The sequence below is a fragment of the Bidens hawaiensis genome, unplaced genomic scaffold, assembly GCF_021521415.1.
Source record: "Bidens hawaiensis isolate Kalapana, Puna unplaced genomic scaffold, B.hawaiensis_p1.1 tig00008515_1, whole genome shotgun sequence".
NCBI classification, from domain to species: Eukaryota; Viridiplantae; Streptophyta; class Magnoliopsida; order Asterales; family Asteraceae; genus Bidens; species Bidens hawaiensis.
The window spans coordinates 943,946-966,780 of NW_027491608.1; the positions used below are offsets into that span (position 1 = coordinate 943,946).

Consider the following 22,835-nt stretch of genomic DNA (forward strand, 5'->3'; position numbering starts at 1 on the left):
GTTTGAACCTGACAGGCGGCGAGGGTTTACGTATTTTATCGGGTTTCCACACATCAGGGGGTACGGTTTCATGGCGGTCGAAAAGTCAACCTTGGACATAGCACTAAAAAAATAGGTTTACATGCGAGATTCTTTGTCGTTAAAAAAAAGGTATGTAAAGGATAAATATGCGTAGTATATGAGTAAAATAAACTTGAATGATAATAGCATATATGATATATTGTTAAAATTTCTAGTTGGACCCGTCTTCGAGCATGTCATACTAGAAAGCGGTGGCGTAACTTGTACGGTTTCGTTAGTTTCAGTTATTTTAATTATAAATATTCTATTAATGGTTAGACCGATTAGATCAATGAATCTGGGTGGTAGGATTGTGTTTCAAAATCTTTTACGTTTTTATTTCACAATTTCATATTTAATAGAACAGTATTTAATTCAGAAATTTATAATATATGTTTTACAAGTTTTATGCAGCAATTGAAATAAAAACGTATTTAATATTATAAAGGAAGAGTGATGGGTATCCATGGTAATTTCATAATTAGAGTTCAAGGACAAAAATGTCATTTCATAATAGGGCAAGAAAAGTAATTTGTCAATGTATCCATCAACTCTTAAGCTCTTATTACAACATCATGAAGCTTCAATTTTTAAGACATTACTCTTCAATCCTTTAGAAAACAAAAAGTTATGGTTTACATGTGTTATTAGAAAATTCACGAGAAGCGACTGGACGTATTGTATGCGCCAATTGCCATTTAGCTAATAAACCGGTGGATATTGAGGTTCCGCAAGCGGTACTTCCCGATACTGTATTTATAGATTATTATTATCATTATTATGGTGACTATCCACATATTATCATTATTATGGTGACTATTCACATTCTTAACTCCCATGTGTCATTATGTTTCTATTAACTTTGTTAGCCTATATATAGTGCATTCTTGTGCTTCTATTACATAAACACACATACATACCAATGAATAACAACTTCATACCCTCTATACACTATTTCTTAAGGTTAGAAGGATGTAATAAGGAAAAGTTGAGGCGATTTGAGCTAAGGAAAAAGATGATAGTGTAAAGTTCGGACTAAACTAAGCACACTTTTGGTAGTGTTGGAAATTTGTAAAAACACTTTTGGTAGTGTTGGAAATTTGTAGATTTCGTTGGTGCTCCTTTTACTCTAGCATCATATTGCGTCGAATGCGGATCATCAAAGCACTTTTCCAAAATTAAGAGGCTTGCTTTCTCACAGCCTAAGGTGATTAATTTATTACATTATATTATTATAATTCAAAATTTCATATTTCATAAGTTAAATGTTAGTGATGTGACATCTGCCCAATCCGACCCGACCCAGGTACCCGTTTTCGAATCCGATTCTTTTTATGATTTAAAATTTGATTATTAATCTTTGTAAATTTAACATTAAATAAATTATATATATATATATTTTTATATTACTTACTAATAATAATAATTTCTTTTCCGCCGACCGTCCCTTTCTTTCTTCTCTCTTATCGCCGTCCCGCCCCTCTGCTTAACCCTTAAGCCTGGAACCCCTTTTTCTCTTAACTCTTTGCTTGTCCTTTGGTTCTTCCCGCCTAAGGATGTCTGCGCAGCTCCACGCGCCAGACTCCTTACAAGGAAGCCTGCGTGAAGACCAGCTGTTCCTGCGATACGCGAGGCGAACTCTTCCCGCGGCGCGCTAAGGATTGTAGTTCTTCCCGCGGCGCGCTAAGGATATTAGTTCTTCCCGCGGCGCGCTAAGGATGGTAGTTCTTCCCGCGGCGCGCTAAGGATGGTAGTTCTTCCCGCGGCGCGCTAAGGATTGTAGTTCTTCCCGCGGCGCGCTAAGGATTGTAGTTCTTCCCTCGGCGCGCTAAGGATTGTAGTTCTTCCCGCGACACGCTAAGGATTGTAGTTCTTCCCGCGGCGCGCTAAGGATCGTAGTTCTTCCCGCGGCGCGCTAAGGATCGTAGTTCTTCCCGCGGCGCGCTAAGGCTTGTTCTGTCTGCCTTCGCCCTCGCGCACTCAAGCCTTCTCGCGCTAGACCTTAAGTCTTTTCTTCAGTTTAGGTCAGCCTGTATGCTTTTGAAATATCTTATCTTTTGTTTGAGCACTGTAGGTCAGTTCCGACATCTGTCCGAAGAGCCACTTTCGGCGCAGCATGCGCACCAATCCTATTGGTTGACAGAAAAAGTGACTGGCATAATCTTTTGAAATCTTCTTTTGCATGTCTTGAACAGTGCTTTATCTGACACCTACCATGCTTTGATCTGTAACCTGTCAGCTTTTCCCCATCCCCTGCAGCTGCCGGCATATCTTTTAATATCTTTTGCTTTTGGTTTCTTGTGCTTTTTAATATCTTTTGCTTGATTTGATAAGATCTTTTCCTCTTTCAAGGGATTGTGTTCCCTTGGTTTTCCTATAAATTAAGCTAATTTCTTGTTTATTAACACTACACACACTACACTTAAACACTCCCCAAATCTCTCTCCCTTTGCTCTCTGCCGTAGTTCCTCAGCAACGCCACTCCTCTCTTTGCCTCCGTCTTCTCTTCTGTTCTGCCCAGAATCTCGGTAAATATGAATATATATATATTGTTTTAATTTGTTTAACTAACAAAAAAATCGATACTTACTGCATATATTCAAGACATAAAAACCAATCGTTAAACCAATAACCTCTTATTTATAGGTTAACTTGTGCTTGTTTAAAAATTGGATTCTTGCATTATCTTTCAACACACCTTTTTCAGGTGAGTAATCTCGTACTTAATCCCCTTTTATTTTTAACGTTTTGGGATGTTCATGTGTTCGTACAACTTGAGTCTTGAACTTGTTTATGAAATTTATGTGCGCAAAACCCCATGTGTTATGGACGTTTACTTGGCTGTTTATTTGTATGTGTGAATCATTAACCGCTTTGTTCGGCCTATTCCGAAGTTTTCATGGATCCATTAGATGAACACGGGAGACCTATCGTTTACGGTTTTCTTGTTTTGTTTACACATGCACGTATGATTATTTGTTTTTGTGCTCGATTGGGAGCACGGATTGAACTATGAGCTATGATCTATTTAGGCTTGATCACAATCTGATTACACCCTATGTTAAACCCCAGTTAAGCACATGTTGCGCGCAGTGTTTGTTATTATCTATTTATATCTATTAAACTTGATTTCTCACCGACACGCAAGTGTTGACGTTTTATTTTAACACATGTTCAGGTTTGCTGTAGCTGCTTTTGGGAATCTCAAGGATACGTAGGATGTTTTCCTTTTCTTTGGACCTAGATTAAAATGTAACAAGACAAATTATGTTATTTGAATATTTTGAGTTATGATATGATTTATGTTACTTTACGATTTGTGTTCTGCGCTTGCGCAATGAAAATGTATTTATTAAATATTGACACCCAAATAGTGTCACGAGTAATGAAACAATACGTGGCGCCCCGATGTATAATCCGCCATCGTTCGGGGTGTTACAAGTGACTCAGTCGGTTCACTATTGCAGGTCCTACACGCACTGCTTGAAAAATTCACAACCTCAATGGCTACATACATTCAATACCAAGCCGACAATAGTGCACAAGCAGTTCAAATCTTTGACTCATGGGCCACCGAGCTGAGCCCGACTGACTTTGAAGAATTCAGTTTGCCTTACTTGAAACGAATCGTGGACACGGTTAAACAAACTCACCCGGATCTTCCTTTAATTCTTTATGCAAGTGGGTCAGGTGGGTTGTTGGAATGGCTACCTTTGACCGGGGTGGATGTGGTTAGTTTGGACTGGACCGTGGATATGGCTGAAGGCAGGAAACGGTTAGGTTTTGATATAGCGGTTCAAGGGAACATAGACCCGGGTGTGTTGTTCGGGTCAAAAGATTTCATCGCCAATAGGATACATGCTACCGTGAAGAAAGCAGGGAAAGGTAAACGTATATTGAATCTTGGTCATGGGATTGTTGTAGGCACACCAGAAGAAAATGTTGCTCACTTTTTTAGGTTGCTAAAAGTCTTAGGTACTAAAAAGAGTGCTTTTGTAGACAAGACTTTAAATTATTTGTTACATGTTAGTATTGTTGCATTGCACTTTAGTTTAATATGTCACATGTTGTTCATTCTTTCCATCTTACATTAACTATTTATGATTTGGGCCAATATATTTAAGTAACTTTGGGAATTGGCTTAATGGCTTTTCATTATAAAGTTGAAAATAAAAGCTAACCGTATCCATAACTCAATAATGAGACAACTTTTACCTTGCTCTACAAGTAACTCAACAACTAAAGAAGAGTTGCATGTAATGGTGTTTCTTGATGAAACGAGCTATAGTAGGGCGGGTCGTACACAAGTTGAAAATCTATATCTATATTCTATATTATATATAAAGGAAGAGTGATGGACAATTGAGTAATTTCATAATTACATGACAAGGACAAAAATGGCAATTCATAATTGGGTAGGAAAAGTAATTTGACAATCACTCGATTCGTATTCAAAGCGTTTGGTACAAGTTGATTAAGCTTCACATTTTGTAAAATTACTCTTACATTCTTAGAAGATACAAAAGGTTTATGGTCTTTTAGCTAATGATAATTATAATTTAATAACTACATTAAGTGCATATATGTGACAATCGTCAATTTCAGGTTAACTCCGTTAACTCAACTCCGTCAATTCAAACTTAAGATCACTAAATCTATAACACACACTTCATTACATTTAAACTAGGGTTTAAATGACGCTTAACACTTACTACATGTGTAGTCTTTCGGGATTTGCACCGAAACGCAAACGAGTTGACGCAAACGATTGATGAATAAACGAAAAACGTCAAAACAGTAATTATGTGATAATTATGTGTTAGACTTATGTGTTATGTGATAACATGGTTATAGACGTTAACTCAAGATGTAAACAAGTTAGTTAGGCTAGAAAAGTAACACTTGATAGTGGAGGGACTTGAGTGTAACTTATTATTATTATAAATATATACTAATAACCTTAACCCTAACCCATTCTCTTTCTCCCTAACCCCGATCGGAAACCCCCTACCCCCTCCCTCACGGCTGCCGTCCATTATACACACACATACAACATCAAATCAAGTGGTTGATTGAAGAACTAGGTGCTAGGAAGGTATATTTGATTATTCTATACATTCTTGTTGATTGATTTTGATGTTTAATGGGTTAATTGAAAACCCTAGATGAGCCGATTTCATGTATGTATGAAGTTAACATGATTGTTGTTGATTGATGATGATTTGATAACTAGATTGAATCTTGTTGCATGTAAATTGTTGTGTCTTTGATTTGAGTTCAAACACAAACCTTAATCAAGTATGTAATATGTAATTGATGTGCATGGATGGTGTTTATGGAGTCTAGAGGGTCATATGAATGCATGATAGTTCATAGGTTGTTATTATGTTGAGTTTGGATGCAAACAGTTTCTGGACAGAATGTGTATTTGATGTTTAAGTGACTGTAACGAAGTGTAAACATGAAAATTGGTTGAGATTGTTGGTACTACAGTAAACTAGGCTGAGTCTAGTTTCTAAAGAATATAAACTTGTAATTTTTGGACAAGTAGAAGTTAACTTTTATGATTTTACAAAAACATTGTGCAAAGCTGAGCTGTTAGACCTGCTGTTAGGTTATGTTGTAAATGTTATATCTCATGAACTACGAGGCCAATTGGGTTGGTTCCACTTCTGGAAGTTGACTTTTTGAGTTAGGAACCTAACCCAAGTGGTCTTACATTTATTGGATTTTTCGTTTAACGGGAATTGCAAATAATATTCTGTTGCGCATGAATTTGACTGTTATGAGTTTGCTGTAATGATTTGATGATTGTGAGAAAACTATGAGGAATAAAAATGTAATAAAATATGTTCTAGAAACCTAAGACATATGTGCTTCTGTGATGATTTTTGGTAAATTAATTGAGATGCTATGGTCGGTGAAATAGTACAATCTTTCTAGTAGGATTTCTGTCTCGGTGAAACTAACTGCTGAGTTTTGTGAAAATGCATGAAATATGATACTTGCTAATTTATTATCGTGTTTTGACCAAATTGCCCTTGAGGGGAATGATTGCAAGATAATTGTCGTGTTTTGACTAAAATGCCCTTGCGGGGAATAACTGCTAATTGATTGTCATAATTTGACCAAAATGCCCTTATGGGGAATAATGGCTAGTTAATTGTTATTTGTTGACCAAAATGCCCTTGCGGGGAATAATTGCTAGTAATATACGTTATGAATACATGACACGTATATGATTGCTTACACATGTGATGTGTCACAAAAACACTTGTTAAAGTCACACACGATTCACAAACGAAACACGAAACATGTTATGTGCATAGGTATTATGTGCCGGGTCTAGAGACTCGATAATATTCCGACACTTAGAAAAATCTCTTTGTTGTTTTAGAACATTAGAGAGAGTTTTTCGGTGACGCGCATCTTGGTGATTTATTTTGGGAAATTCTTCGCAAACAGTGAGTTTCACTTTCCCCTCTTTAAACTGTTTTCAAACGCTTTTCACTTGGGGGAGATAACATACTCCACAACGCATTTAAGATTTTGTTATAAATTATATATCACTTGTAAAGGCTAAGTGGCAAACGAAATATTTGAAGTCCTACACATCGAACCGGTTAATATTTAGAATAGCGAGTCACTGTTGAGTAGTACTACTGGGTTTGACAAACCCCACCCAACGCTAAACTCGACTGGAGGTCGAGCGGGTGTAATTTTGGCTAACACGTACCATGGTCTGGAGGACCTGGTGACAAGGCACTTATCAAACGAGTCAGCTTCGGTGTCGAACACTTAGTAATACTTGTTGTATAGACTAGCTACCTATCGATATATAATTTGACATAACACTATCTGGTAACGCAAAACGGCGTAACGTTGTTACGCAAAACGCTTAACGCAAAACGCTGTAACGCTGAACGCAAACGCTAAACGATTTATTTTTATTTAACTTGTGAACTCACCTACCTTGTGTTGACACTTTTTGTATGTTATTCTCAGGTAGCCGAGGCGGGCTCGCGGTTTAGGAACATGCATTGATTGAAAACGCTTTTGTCCTGCAAACTTATTTTTAACGATTATCTTTGGTTTTAAGTCGTCCTGCGTGACGCAACTTTTGATTAAAGGTTTTTACGCTTCCGCATTTAATTACTCGTAAACGTTTTCATGGTTTTGAAACTTTATTTTATGGTTTGATTATAACTGATGATTCCGATCCTGCCAGTTCACACCCTCTGACGGTAAAACTCCGTTAGTGGATTTTGAGGGTGTGACAATATAATAATTATTAATTACATTATCACATTAAGTTCATATAAGATAAAAATACTCAAATATATCTATATAATCTATATTATCTATATCTATAGTTACTACATCTACACTATATTATAAAACATATAGCATGGACATGTTAAGAATTTTTTTAAAAGTCTTTACATGTCTTCATTCCTATAGTACAATAAATACACGGGGCGTGAATCAAATAGATGGATATTATAAAATTGTCCTGTGAGTTAAATTAACAACATTAAAAATGTGGTATTAGCTACAATAGAAGTTAGGGTTTAGGGTAATATTTTATCTTCATGATTAGGAAATATAATTTGATAGGTTTATTTCATAATTACACAAATACACAGCGTATGTTGTAATAGATTGAATGGACAATTATATTCATGATCTAGAATATACCATGTGCATTGAATTCGATGCATTCATTGTGAACAATATAATAATAATAATAATAATAATAATAAAAAAAAAACGGAAGTCGATTTTTTGGTGCGACTGTCGGGGAATTGAGACAGTTTCATTAACTCCCTAGGTATTATAAGATGAGACCATGAATCGAACCAGATCGAAACATTCAAATGTCGACGGACATACCTTGTCGGAACGTCGACTGCAAACGAAGGATAGCCTACACAAAACAATTAGTATCCCTGCCACGTAACACGACCGATTTAAGAAAGTCATTTTAAAAGTGTGTTAACTCGAATACCATAAAACGGGTTATTTTATAAGGGTGTCAATTTATATTTCATTTGAAATGTGTCATTTTAAAAGCATGTCGATTTGGTTGGCTTAAAACAAATCAATATAAAAACGTATCGATTTGGTTTGGGTCTTTACGGGTCTTTTTGAAATCGTAACGATTTGGTTTGGCTCAAAATTGGTTATTTTAAAAAGGTATCGATTTGGTTCAAGTCAAAGCGGGCCATTTTAAAAAGTTGTCAACCTGGTTCGGGTCAAAACGAGTTATTTTATAAGTGTGTTAATTTGTTTCGTTGATTTGAATTTTCCTTAATTTTGCACACATTAATCTTTTAATCCATGAGAAACTGCTAAGATAATAGTAAAATAACATATAAAAATGAATACAAGTCGATAAATAGATTGAAGTTTAGGGTGTTGATATTTGAAACATAATTGGCAGACCCAATTTGACTTGTATTAGCATAAACCCATTAGGTGTACGACGCCTTTCACACGCCGGTTGAAAATAATCTCTACAACAATATGTCACATAAGGCAGGTTGGATTACGTAAAGAATTGTTTTTGAGTCTGATACAATTGTCGCTTTGTTGCTCAATTATTTTTAAGGTTTTGTTAAATTTTATATTTATATGAGTTGAGATAATTTAATAGGTAATATTGGACAACAATGAAAATAGTATAGGGTCTTTCGTTGTTGCATTTAACTCCTTAAATAGCTTCTCAAACTCTAAGGGCGCGTCCATTTCACAGAATGGAATGGAATTAAATTGGAATTTGCACAGGATTTGGAATTTAAAGGAATTGGATTTGGAATATGAACATTCCAATAGGAATTGGAATTGAGGGGAATCGAAATCCAAATACATTATAGTGTGTTCGTTTGACAAATAAATAGAAATCAAGAAGGTTTTTTTTAACGGTGATAACAACGAAAATATTTTAGTTTTTTTTAGATTTTTTGTTTTTTATTTATATTTTGCGTTATGATTTTTTTTTAATTTTATTTGAATTTTTTTATGGGTTTTATATTAAGATCAAAAACCCCTTAAAAATATTCAAAAATAATAATAAAAAATTCATAACTCAAAATATAAATTAAAAATAAAAAAGTAAAAAGGCTAAAATGTTTTATTCGTTGTCCTCGTTAAAAAAAACTCGAGATAAGATTCCAATGAATTTCCTTGAATTCCTCCACATATTGGAAGGATTTGAAATCCATGTATTTAAAGGAATTTGAAGGAATTAAATTCCAATTCCAATTCCAATTCTTTGAACCGAACACACCAAAATGAAATTAAGATTCAATTCCAACGAAAGAAACACGCCATGTCATGAGATTTTTAATTCTCACGAATTCTGTGAAACGAACACACGCTAAGTGGCATTTTAAACTAAAATGTGTAATGTTAATATACATTTTAACCGTGCAAAGTAATTAATATAATTTGACTATACATTAGACTTAATATATAATTTACGGGTATGGATAGGAAAATAGTTGTTATCAAACCAAGTAACATTGAAATTCATAATGGAAATAAACTGTTTTATGTCACGCTTGCTCAAAATAAAGAAGAGATGACAAAAGTCCAGGTATATGTTGGTTTTTAAGTGTATGAAAACCATTTTCTTTGGTTTATCATTTGGTTGCAAATATTGAACCAAAATATTAAATGTAGCTTAATCATTCTGTTAAGGTATATTTAATTGATTATTGATTCATGTAACTAAAAATATTTAGGTATAACGTTCATGCGTCCAACAATGGTAGATAATGTTATCAAGTTAGTTCATGATCAAGGAAATCAAGGATAATACTTCAGTTAGTTTTACTCTAAACAAAGTTTATGGTATTATTCAATTTAACGGTTCATCAGTATTAATTTATATACTACATTATATAAAAAATATATATACTTATCTGGTTCTTGACTCTGATTCGACTGATCCAACTGATCCTACGGATATACCAACAAACACGTCATCGACAACACCTTAATATGATCCCGCCGCAATGCTCGGACACTTATGCTAGTTATTTTAAAAAAGAAGAAGAAGGTTCCTTTAAACTATAAATAAAATACCTTGGTTAAATCAAAATATCATGAAACCTACCAATTTAGTGGTCTGTCGGGTGGCATAAAGGTAAATAAATAATAAATAGAGGGTATAAATGGCAAGAATTCATAAAAAGAACGAAGGGTGGGCATGGGAGGTTTCGTGGGACAAAGAGGACACCATGATGACGGCTTTGCATGCGCCTCGATTTTGCCTTTTCTTTTTTATTTTTATTCTTTTCAAACACCTTTCATTTTTATGCACTTTTTTTTTACTGTTTTTTGTTCTTTGGTTTCAGAAATTTTCACTTTCGTTCCTTTACAAATTTTCCTTTTTTACTTTAACTCCAAAATCTTTAACAAAAAGTTACTGGCTTTTTCGATAACGTATTTAGATGTTACTTTTCAATTTTTCATCTTATTTATGCATTGACTGTTGTTTTTATCTATAAACCATGCATTTTTTAGTTATTTTAAACAACACAAGTTAATGAAGTTTATAGAGAAATCTATACTTAGTAAAATCACATTAACAGTATTTGAAAAATGCTTAAGATATTATGAATTTCAATATATAATTAGAATGTATTTTCATATAGATTATTAAATTATTATATCTAAATATTAGTGCTTCAACCTAAGCCTGGTTGTTGAGGATTAGCGACGTTGGCGTTAACCCCTTCTTCGTTGGCCACCCACCAAAACGCCGCCCTATCAATTATTCCTACCGTTAATCCAATACCTCCCGTTATAACGTAGACCTGTAACGTTTGTTAATGTTGCATTGGCACGGTATGTGGGCGTTTTTTTCTCTGCCACGTCGGGCTAAGCTAAAGACAGCAATGTTATACCACGACATTTAGCCTAACTAAGGTATTTGAAAAGGTGTCATACTACATGCATTTGCGGTACTGATGCCACACATCAACTGCTATCTAGCACCAACACTCGGTTGAAGGCATTTGAGCTTTATCTTCAACCTAACGTGATATTTCTGTTCCTCCATACACCACCCTTACAGCTTTGTCGTCAACCCCTCACCTTATATGGCACAACTACACTAGTTAGTGATTAACGATTTAACAATTTAAACTAATTTGTTACTACTCAAAATCAATCTATAGTAAACATTTTAAATGGCAAAAATGTTCTATAATTGTAATCTATAAAAGGTTGTTCGATTTACAAGATGTCTCCAAATTTGAAACCATAAGCCGGTTCAGTTTGCACGAGCATTTTAGAGTTTAAAATCATATGTTGTACTAGTAAACCGCAAAATCTTAAATCGTTGATACGATTCAAACAGTTTGTTTAGTTTCAATCGTTTACCAATACCTCTAGCCTATTACATCAATCTGCATAACACACGTTTATTTATTCATTTACATCCAACAAACCCACGAGATCAAATTATTAGAACAAGCTAGCCAATAATTAATATGTAGCATTGAACACGCAATTATTCTAAAAAAAAAAATATAAGTATAAAAACTGGAGGACTAAAGTTAGAAGAAGTAAAAACAATATGAACTTAAAAGGCTAGTAAGCAAATAGTGAGATAGATAATAAGGTGTGGTATAATAAAACAAAAATGAAAGCTGGTGGGCCCAGTGTGCGCCAGCATAACATACTCGCATACATTGACGTGACAAAGACATGACATGTTGACGAATGACAAATTGAGAAGATGTTAATGTGGGCCCGCTTTTCTTTTAAAGCAAGGATACTGTGGGGACAAGATCACTGATCATGCCAGTCTGCCCTTATCTTGGCCGTTGGATCACTGTCATGTCAGTTTACACCTCCATTCACATTTCACACCTCTATAAAATAAAATCACAATAACTTTTTGTTAAAAATAGTTATATTTTCTTTAATCAAATTTAGCGCAACCAAACACTCCGAAATACTTATCACCCGTATACAATTCGTGCTACCTAAGTTTGAATTCTATAACGGTCGTGTTCTTCTCTACCAGTGACACATACGCTTATTGAATTTGAATCGGGTCTGAGTTAAAAAGGGTTAAAATTTCATCACATTAAATTTTTGCCTCCTTTTATTTTTTAAAAAAGGTATATGAATCATTACATTAAAATTTAAAATTTTTGTTTCCGTATGAACTTGTGTCAACTCTTCTAGAGCTTTTAGTTAACTTTATACTAGGGATGAGCAAATAGTTTCGGGTTCGGTATCGAACTACTATCTAAACGAGCACTTCGGAAGCGTACTAGTACTAGGTTTTCAAGAAAATCAAGGTTATTTATTATATCTTTGCATGCAGTGCTGGTACCGAACCAAGTATTTTAAATACCGATACCAGTACTAAGGTTTAGATAAATTCAGGATCCGTATCAGTCGATACTGGTACGGTACCATACCGACCTCATCTTTACTTTATACCAACAAAGACATTACTTGCATTATGCTACAAATATTATTTGTGAAAATACATATTCATCATCAATCAGTTAGAATTTGGTGGTGATGGACGGTGGTGTTGGCGGACGATGGGCGGTGAGTGGTGGACAATGAGTGTTTGTAGGGTGTGAAGAAGTTTAAAGAAATTGGATATTAGTTTATTTTTTAAGACCATAAAAGCATTTTTTATGTCTTTTAAAAAAAACAAAAACAAACTGTCTTTAGAGACATATGTACGCGTCGGCAACATAAGCTCATTATAAACCTTTTAAGCAAAAACAGAACCTTTGTCTTTTAATGCCCAACACCTGTTAAATATTTAATACCTTCGATTATATGGTAAAAACAAAACAACACGTACCTCCACTTTATTATGTATATTTCAATAAAAAGGTATATAAATGCTTGGGTTGGTTGGAGAGTATATGGATAAATTAAAGTAAAAGTGGACTGTGCATTTAAGATTACTAGATTAGGCAGATTTTTTAGTAAATGCGCTTTTGTGAAGGACTAGGTTTATAATGATACGTCTACAATCGTTAACAGTAGCCAGTAGGTGGGTGTAGAATTGTTAATAAAGGCAAAATCACCTAAAATGAACAATTTTTAGTTTTACTTTTTTTTTTAAACGACCAACTAAGTAACGCTGGGTACTTCATACGCGGCCCTCATTGGCTAAAGGTAGCCCGAGCCGGCCACTAGTCCGGACGGACGAAGCCCCTAGCGGTCCACTTATTGAGGGATTCACCGGATAAAACCCGACCCCCACGCCCGCCAAATGGCACGACAGCGAGGAGCCGATAAAACCGGGTGAGATCAGGACTCGAACCATGACAAACCATGGTCATCCCTTATATCTCCCAATTTTTAGTTTTACTAACAACGTCTTTCATTGAGATGCTCATGACCTCAAGGGTGTTCATGAAAGGAAAGAAGGAATTTGAGAGTTCATGTTGAGAGATATGACCGTCATTTATGAAGGCAGACACCATGATCTGAGAAGGGATAGAAGGAATACGAAAAAAAGGGTGAGCATGTGTGGTCCTTCAGACAATGCTTAAGTGCATCCATCTTTGAGAGCGTCGGTTTGAGATGTTTAAAAAATCGAAGGTTTAATAAAATAAACATGAACTAAAAAGTGTGAAAAAATAAACTTGAGCAAATATTATGACGACATGTATTGTCTATTCATCAATGTTATCTTGTTTATAAACAAATATAGTTGTTAAAGATTACATGTACTTTCGTTGAAACACCGTCAAATATACTACTGAACTAAGAATTTATATTCATAACAATTTGCAAATAAGGTATAAGCATGTTATATTCATACTAGTCAATAGCCCTGCTTGCGGTGCGCACATATGATGTATATATGTGTGAACCCTCGGGTGGGCAAAAGTGAAATTGCACTAATTTTGACGTTATTTTACTAATCTCGTGAAAATAACGTTAAAAGTGACGGACGGTTAATCAGACATCATGTAGTGGCGTTGATAGCTGAAAGATAAGGGTACATGCACCGATCAGCCGGTGTCCCGATGATTGAGTGCTATGTGCCTTATGTCCAAGGCTTGATGCAAAACTACTATCGAGCCGGGGGTCTCACCGGAAGCAGCCTCTCTATCCCCATGGGGTAGAGGTAAGGCTGCCTATGTGACAACTGCCCAATCCGACCCGACCCAGGTACCCGTTTTCGAATCCGATTCTTTTTATGATTTAAAATTTGTTTATTTATCTTTGTGAATTTAACATTAAATAAATTATATATATATACATATTATTTTTATATTACTTACTAATAATAATAATTTCCTTCCCGCCTCTTTCTCTTTCTTGTCGCCATCCCGCCCCTCTGCTTAACCCTTGCGCCTTGAACCCCTTTTCCTCTTAACTCTTTGCTTGTCCTTTGGTTCTTCCCGCCTAAGGATGTCTGCGCAGCTCCACGCGCCAGACTCCTTACAAGGAAGCCTGCGTGAAGACCAGTTGTTCCTGCGATACGCGAGGCGAACTGTTCTCGCAGCGCGCTAAGAATTGTAGTTCTTCTCGCAGCGCGCTAAGAATTTTAGTTCTTCCCGCGGCGCGCTAAGGATTGCTCTGTCTGCCTTCGCCCTCGCGCGTGCGCTCGTATCTTCTCGCGCTAGACCTTAAGTCTTTTCTTCTGTTTAGGTCTGCCTGTATTCTTTTGATATCTTATCTTTTGTTTGAGCTCTTTAGGTCAGTTCCGACATCTGTCCGAAAAGCCACTTTCGGCGCAGCATGCGCACCAATCCTATTGGTTGACAGAAAAAGTGACTGACATAATCTTTTGAAATCTTCTTTTGCATGCCTTGAACAGTGTTTTATCTGACTCCTCCCATGCTTTATTCTGTAACCTGTCAGCCCTTTTTCCTGTTCCCCTGCAGTTGCCGGCATATCTTTCCATATCTTTTGCTTTTGGATTCTTATGCTTTTTGATATCTTTTGCTTGATTTGTCTAGATCTTTTCCTCTTTTCTAGGGATTGTGTTCCCTAGGGTTTGCCTATAAAATAGCTAATTTCTTGTTTATTAACACTACACACACTACACTTAATCACTCCCCATATCTCTCTCCCTTTGCTCTCTGCCCTAATTCCTCAGCCGCCTCCACTCTCTTGCCTCCGTCTTCTCTTCTGTTCTGCCAAGATCTCGGTAAATATATATATTTTGTTTAAGTAACTTACATATATTCAAGACATAAAAAAAAACCAATCGTTAAACCAATAACCTCTTATTTATAGGTTAACTTGTGCTTGTTTAAAAGTTGGTTCTTGCATTACCTTTCAACGCACCGTTTACATGTGAGTAATCTCGTACCTAATCCATTTTATTTTTAATGTTTTGGGATGTTCATGTGTTCGTACAAACTTGAGTCTTAAACTTGTTTATGAACTTTTGTCGCGCAAAACCCCATGTGTTATGGACGTAGACTTGGCTGTTTATTTGTATGTGTGGATCATTAACCGTCTTGTCGGCCTATTCCGCAGTTTTCATGGATCCATTAGATGAACACGGGAGAACTATCGTTTATGATTTCTCTTTTGTTTACACTTGCACAGTTTTTCTGTTTTTGTGCTCAATTGGGAGCACGGATTGAACTATGAGCTATGATCTAAGGCTTGATCACAATCTGATTACACCCTTGTTGAACACCAGTTATACACATGATGCGCGCATATATTGTTATCTATTTATATGTATTAATCTTGATTTCTCACCGACACGCAAGTGTTGACGTTTTATTTTAACACATGTTCAGGTTTGCTGTAGCAGCTTTTGGGAATCTCTTGGACGCGTAGGATGTTTTCTTTTTGTTTGGACCTAGATTAAAATGTAACAAGACATATTATGTTATTTGAATATTTTAAGTTATGATATGAATCGTTACTTTATGTCATGTTCTGCGCGTGCGCAAGGAAATGTATTTATTAAATATTGACACCCAAATAGTGTCGCGAGTAATGAAACAATACGTGGCGCCCCGATGTATAATCCGCCATCGGTCGGGGTGTTACAGATTGGTATCAGAGCTCCGTGACTTTAGGATAGGTGGTTAGACGTAACGACCTAAAATACCTAAGAGTCCCTTTTCGCGCATGAGAAATATCTCATGTTTACGCGCTAATTGTTAATTACTCGATATTTATAAAATATGCTTGCGTATACGCAGCACTTGATTTCATGTTTTATTTGCGATCTTTCGATTTTTATTAAATTTCAATTTATTTCTTTACTTACATATTCGTTTGTTGTGGGGATTGAAAATCCGAGAAGTCATGGTGGTACATGAATAGTTGATTTTCAATTACCATTAACTTTATGTTTTAAATTGAAGATTTGAAAAGTCATGGTGATACATGAATTGTCAATCTCCAATATTCATTTACTCGATATTTTAAATTGAAGATTTGAAAAGTCATGGTGATACATGAATGGTCAACCTTCAATGCTCATTTACTCGATATTTTAAATTGAGAATTCGGAAAGTCATGGTGATGCATGAATGGTCGATTTTCAATTCGAATTCATTACCTATATTAAGTTTGCATTTAAATTCATATTTTACTTCAAAATTTGATAGCATTTAACTTCACGAGACAAGCTTTGCGACGATATACTATGCGCTAAAACGATTTCCCATACCAAGATATTAACGAAAACTAAAACTTTTATAGAATGCCTCCGCTATCAGCTCGTCATCAAAGGAGAGAAGCCTCGCGCAGACGTAGGCAGCAACGTTCCCAGGAAATGGCCGCCGCAATAGCCCAAGCCTTAAACCAAAATAATACCAACCCCTCCGGATACAATATTAAATCCTTTAATGCGGGTAACCCTCCGAAATTCACAGGACTTGAAGGAGCCACCGTTATGCTCCAATGGCTTGAGAAAATTGAGAACACCTTTCTCCATACCCAATGCCCTCCAGACCGACGAACCTTATACGCCTCAAGTGTCCTAGAATCAAGGGCGCTTACTTGGTGGAACGGAGTAGCTCATGCGCGTGGCGCAGAGGCTGCTTCTAGCATGCTTTGGGAGGAATTCAAGGAAATCTTGACGCGAGAGTTCTGTCCTCCCAACGAAGTAAAGCGCCTGGAGGAAGAGTTTTGGAACCTGAAACAGTACAGTGGCGAAGCGCGCGAGTACGCGACGCGCTTCCACGAACTAAGTTTGCTTGTCCCGCACCTAGTTACCCCTTCCCGCCGAGCCATCGAGAAGTTCCTTGGGGGTCTCCCCATGGAAATCCAAGATTCTGTATGGGCCAGGAACCCACTAACCCTCTCTGACGCCATCGAGTTGGCCGCTGTGCTCAGCGACAACCATGTCAGGGCAGGAACCCTGTTCCTGCGGGGAGCTGAGAAGACCAAACCCACCAAGACTGTCCCAGAACCAATAGAAACCAAGCCAGAACCCTCAAACCGTAACAACCTCAAGCGCAGGCGCAAAGCCTATGCGCTTACCAGCCCGCCCATTGTCCAGCAACCCACCTACCAACCTCCAGTTTACGCGCCTAACCCACTATCGACCTACCCAACACCTCCTGTAGTCCACAACTATGCCTTAACCAATCCAGCCTCCCTGCCCCGCCAACTAAGAAACCCTACACAGGAAACCAACCCTTTTGCCCAACCTGTAGACTTCACCACCCACCTCAAGTCCCGTGTCGACAATGTAACCGATGTGGCCGTACTGGTCACACTGCTGAGAACTGTAGAGTCCTTCCCGCCAACCCAATCGCGCATACACCACCAACTTACCCGCTAAACCCACAACCAACATACCCTAATCCACGACCCAGGTCGTGCTATAACTGCGGTGATCCCAGTCATTTCCGGAACGCGTGCCCGAGACTACAAGTTCAGATTACGCAAGCGAACCCAGTTAACCAAATTTCGAACCAAGTGACGCGCGGCCGAGCTTTTAATATAACCGCGCACCAAGCGCAAGCGAATAATGACGTGGTTAATGGTACATTTTTACTTAACGGACAATATGCATCTATACTTTTTGATACTGGCGCCGATAGAAGTTTTATTTCTCGCGCATTTGAGCAGAAACTTGCGCGACCGCGCATAAACTTAAGCGAAAACTTTTCAGTTGAATTGGCTAATGGTGAAACTATTTTAAAAAACTCCGTGATCAAAGATTGCACGCTTAACCTTAACGAAAACGATTTTCTAATCGACCTCATTCCTATGCCGCTTGGAAGCTTTGATGTTATTATCGGTATGGACTGGCTCTCGCAAAATCGCGCCGAAGTTATTTGCGCCAAAAAGATGATTCGCATTCCTCGAGAAAATGGTGATCTGCATATCTACGGCGAGAAACCATCTAACGGTCTTAAACTTATGTCATGCACTGAAGCCCGAAGACTTTTGCGGAAGAAATGTGTTGCATTCTTAGCCCATGTGGTCAAACCCGATGAAGGAAAGAAGAAACTTTCTGAAATCCCTATCGTGCGTGACTTCCCTGAAGTCTTTCCCGATGATCTTTCTGGTTTACCTCCTGCTCGGGAAGTCGAGTTTCGTGTTGATCTTGTCCCTGGCGCATCCCCCGTAGCCAAATCTCCTTATCGTCTTGCACCCGCTGAAATGCAAGAATTGGCAAGTCAACTTCAAGAGTTGACCGCTAAAGGATTCATTCGCCCTAGCTCTTCGCCATGGGGTGCTCCGGTGTTGTTCGTTAAAAAGAAAGATGGTACGTTTCGCATGTGTATTGATTACCGCGAGCTGAACAAGCTCACCATTAAGAACCGGTATCCCTTACCGCGTATTGACGACCTCTTTGATCAACTCCAAGGTGCCTCTTGTTTCTCCAAGATCGATCTCCGTTCTGGCTATCACCAATTGCGTATCCGCGAAGAGGATATTCCCAAGACTGCTTTTCGAACCCGCTATGGCCATTTTGAATTCTTGGTCATGTCCTTCGGTTTAACCAACGCGCCCGCCGTTTTCATGGATCTAATGAATCGGGTGTGTAGGCCTTTCTTGGATAAATTCGTGATCGTGTTCATCGATGATGTTCTGGTGTATTCTAAAACCAAGGCCGAGCATGAGCAACATCTTCGGTTGGTGTTGCAAAAGCTTCGAACCGAGCAACTCTTTGCCAAACTCTCCAAGTGTGAGTTTTGGTCGGATGAAGTACAGTTTCTTGGTCATGTTGTAAACAAGATGGGTATTCATGTCGACCCATCCAAGATTGAAGCAATCAAGAACTGGATTACACCGTCCACTCCTACCGAAATCCGTTCCTTTTTGGGCTTAGCTGGTTACTACCGGCGATTTATTTCGAACTTCTCAAAGATCGCTTTGCCTTTAACAGCTTTAACGCACAAAGGCAAACCGTATATTTGGGGCTCGAAGCAAGAAGAAGCCTTTCTGAAGCTCAAGCAATTGTTGTGCGAAGCTCCTTTTCTAACTTTACCAGAGGGTAATGATGATTTTGTCGTGTATTGTGATGCCTCCAACCAAGGTCTCGGTTGTGTACTTATGCAACGAGGCAAGGTTATCGCTTACGCGTCAAGGCAACTCAAAATTCACGAAAAGAATTATACGACTCATGATCTCGAACTTGGTGCAGTTGTATTTGCCTTGAAAATCTGGAGACACTACCTCTATGGGACTAAGTGTATCCTTTACACCGACCATAAAAGCCTTCAGCATATTTTTGATCAAAAGGAACTTAACATGAGACAACGCCGATGGAACGAACTCATCAGCGATTACGATTGTGAGATCCGATATCACCCTGGAAAGGCTAATGTGGTAGCTGATGCGCTCAGCCGTAAACCCAGCCAACTTAACTGTATCTTGCCGCGCACGCAGCTTCACTTCGCGCCGATTCAAAGCAATCTTGAATCACGCATTCGTGACGCGCAGCGCGCATCCATCAGCAATGGCAACCTTCGCGCCGAGTTAGCGTGTGGCGCGGAAGCGCATTTTGTCCCTAATCTGAGTGGAATTCTCTGCTATCTCAATCGCATCTGGATCCCCAATGATGAGAATCTTCGCTCTGTCATACTGAGTGAAGCGCACAAATCTCGGTATTCAGTTCATCCTGGTGCTGACAAAATGTACAAAGATTTGCGCCTTTCTTTTTGGTGGCCTGGTATGAAAAAGGATATTGCTGTGTTCGTAGCTAAATGCCTAACTTGCTCTAAGGTAAAAGCTGAACATCAACGCCCATCTGGTTTGCTCGAACAACCTGAAATTCCTACGTGGAAATGGGAAGGTATAGCAATGGACTTTATCACCAAGTTACCATTGACCGCAAGCAAACATGATAGCATTTGGGTAATAGTGGATCGATTGACCAAGTCTGCCCACTTTCTGCCCATTCGTGAAACCTACCGTGTTGAACAACTTGCGCATCTTTATGTCAAAGAGATTGTTTGCCGTCATGGTACTCCTTTGAGCATCATATCCGATCGCGATGGCCGTTTTATATCTCGCTTTTGGAAATCTCTCCAATCTGCGTTAGGAACTCGTTTGGACATGAGTACTGCATATCATCCTCAGACTGACGGACAGTCTGAGCGAACCATCCAAACCCTGGAGGATATGCTTCGATCTTGTGTTCTTGATTTTGGAGGTAATTGGGATTCACACCTACCTCTGGTCGAGTTCTCTTATAATAACAGCTATCATTCCAGCATCGGTATGGCCCCATTTGAAGCACTTTACGGTCGAAAGTGCCGTTCACCGATTTGTTGGAACGAAGTGGGTGAAGTTCAAATCACAGGACCCGAACTAGTTCAAGAGACAACCGATAAAATCGCCAAGATCCGTGATCATCTGCTGACTGCCAGAAGCCGACAGAAGAGTTACGCAGATCGCAGGCGGAAGCCTCTCGAATTTCTAGTTGGTGATCTTGTTCTCCTCAAAGTGTCGCCCTGGAAGGGTGTTGTCCGCTTTGGGAAGAAAGGTAAGCTTGCGCCTCGTTATGTTGGTCCGTTCAAGATTCTTGCGAGGGTGGGAAAAGTTGCCTACAAACTAGACCTGCCGCCCGCGCTCAGCAATGTGTATCCAACTTTCCATGTATCCAATCTCAAGAAATGTTTAGCTGACGAGAACCTTCACATACCACTTGATGAAGTTCAAGTTGATGAGTCTATGCATTTCGTTGAGAAGCCTGTTGAGATTATGGATCGCGAGGTAAAGCAAACCAAGCGCAGTCGCATCCCTATTGTTAAAGTTCGTTGGCAGTCCAAGCGCGGAGCCGAGTTCACTTGGGAAAGGGAAGATCAGATGAAGATCAAGTACCCGCACCTTTTCTCTGCGCATCCTACTTCGAGTTAAATTTCGGGACGAAATTTCTTAAAGTAGGGGAGACTGTGACAACTGCCCAATCCGACCCGACCCAGGTACCCGTTTTCGAATCCGATTCTTTTTATGATTTAAAATTTGTTTATTTATCTTTGTGAATTTAACATTAAATAAATTATATATATATACATATTATTTTTATATTACTTACTAATAATAATAATTTCATTCCCGCCTCTTTCTCTTTCTTGTCGCCATCCCGCCCCTCTGCTTAACCCTTGCGCCTTGAACCCCTTTTCCTCTTAACTCTTTGCTTGTCCTTTGGTTCTTCCCGCCTAAGGATGTCTGCGCAGCTCCACGCGCCAGACTCCTTACAAGGAAGCCTGCGTGAAGACCAGTTGTTCCTGCGATACGCGAGGCGAACTGTTCTCGCAGCGCGCTAAGAATTGTAGTTCTTCTCGCAGCGCGCTAAGAATTTTAGTTCTTCCCGCGGCGCGCTAAGGATTGCTCTGTCTGCCTTCGCCCTCGCGCGTGCGCTCGTATCTTCTCGCGCTAGACCTTAAGTCTTTTCTTCTGTTTAGGTCTGCCTGTATTCTTTTGATATCTTATCTTTTGTTTGAGCTCTTTAGGTCAGTTCCGACATCTGTCCGAAAAGCCACTTTCGGCGCAGCATGCGCACCAATCCTATTGGTTGACAGAAAAAGTGACTGACATAATCTTTTGAAATCTTCTTTTGCATGCCTTGAACAGTGTTTTATCTGACTTCTCCCATGCTTTATTCTGTAACCTGTCAGCCCTTTTTCCTGTTCCCCTGCAGTTGCCGGCATATCTTTCCATATCTTTTGCTTTTGGATTCTTATGCTTTTTGATATCTTTTGCTTGATTTGTCTAGATCTTTTCCTCTTTTCTAGGGATTGTGTTCCCTAGGGTTTGCCTATAAAATAGCTAATTTCTTGTTTATTAACACTACACACACTACACTTAATCACTCCCCATATCTCTCTCCCTTTGCTCTCTGCCCTAATTCCTCAGCCGCCTCCACTCTCTTGCCTCCGTCTTCTCTTCTGTTCTGCCCAGATCTCGGTAAATATATATATTTTGTTTAAGTAACTTACATATATTCAAGACATAAAAAAAACCAATCGTTAAACCAATAACCTCTTATTTATAGGTTAACTTGTGCTTGTTTAAAAGTTGGTTCTTGCATTACCTTTCAACGCACCGTTTACATGTGAGTAATCTCGTACCTAATCCATTTTATTTTTAATGTTTTGGGATGTTCATGTGTTCGTACAAACTTGAGTCTTAAACTTGTTTATGAACTTTTGTCGCGCAAAACCCCATGTGTTATGGACGTAGACTTGGCTGTTTATTTGTATGTGTGGATCATTAACCGTCTTGTCGGCCTATTCCGCAGTTTTCATGGATCCATTAGATGAACACGGGAGAACTATCGTTTATGATTTCTCTTTTGTTTACACTTGCACAGTTTTTCTGTTTTTGTGCTCAAT

At 38.3% G+C, this 22,835-nt stretch overlaps 1 pseudogene across 1 annotated transcript; it reads left to right on the top strand.

The window, feature by feature from the left end:
- Positions 1–516: 516 nt before the first annotated feature.
- Positions 517–4,154, top strand: LOC143529244 (uroporphyrinogen decarboxylase pseudogene; annotated as a pseudogene). The gene is made up of 3 exons (XR_013134622.1): positions 517–529; positions 1,167–1,267; positions 3,528–4,154. The product of XR_013134622.1 is annotated as a uroporphyrinogen decarboxylase pseudogene (transcript).
- The last annotated feature ends 18,681 nt before the right edge of the window (positions 4,155–22,835 follow it).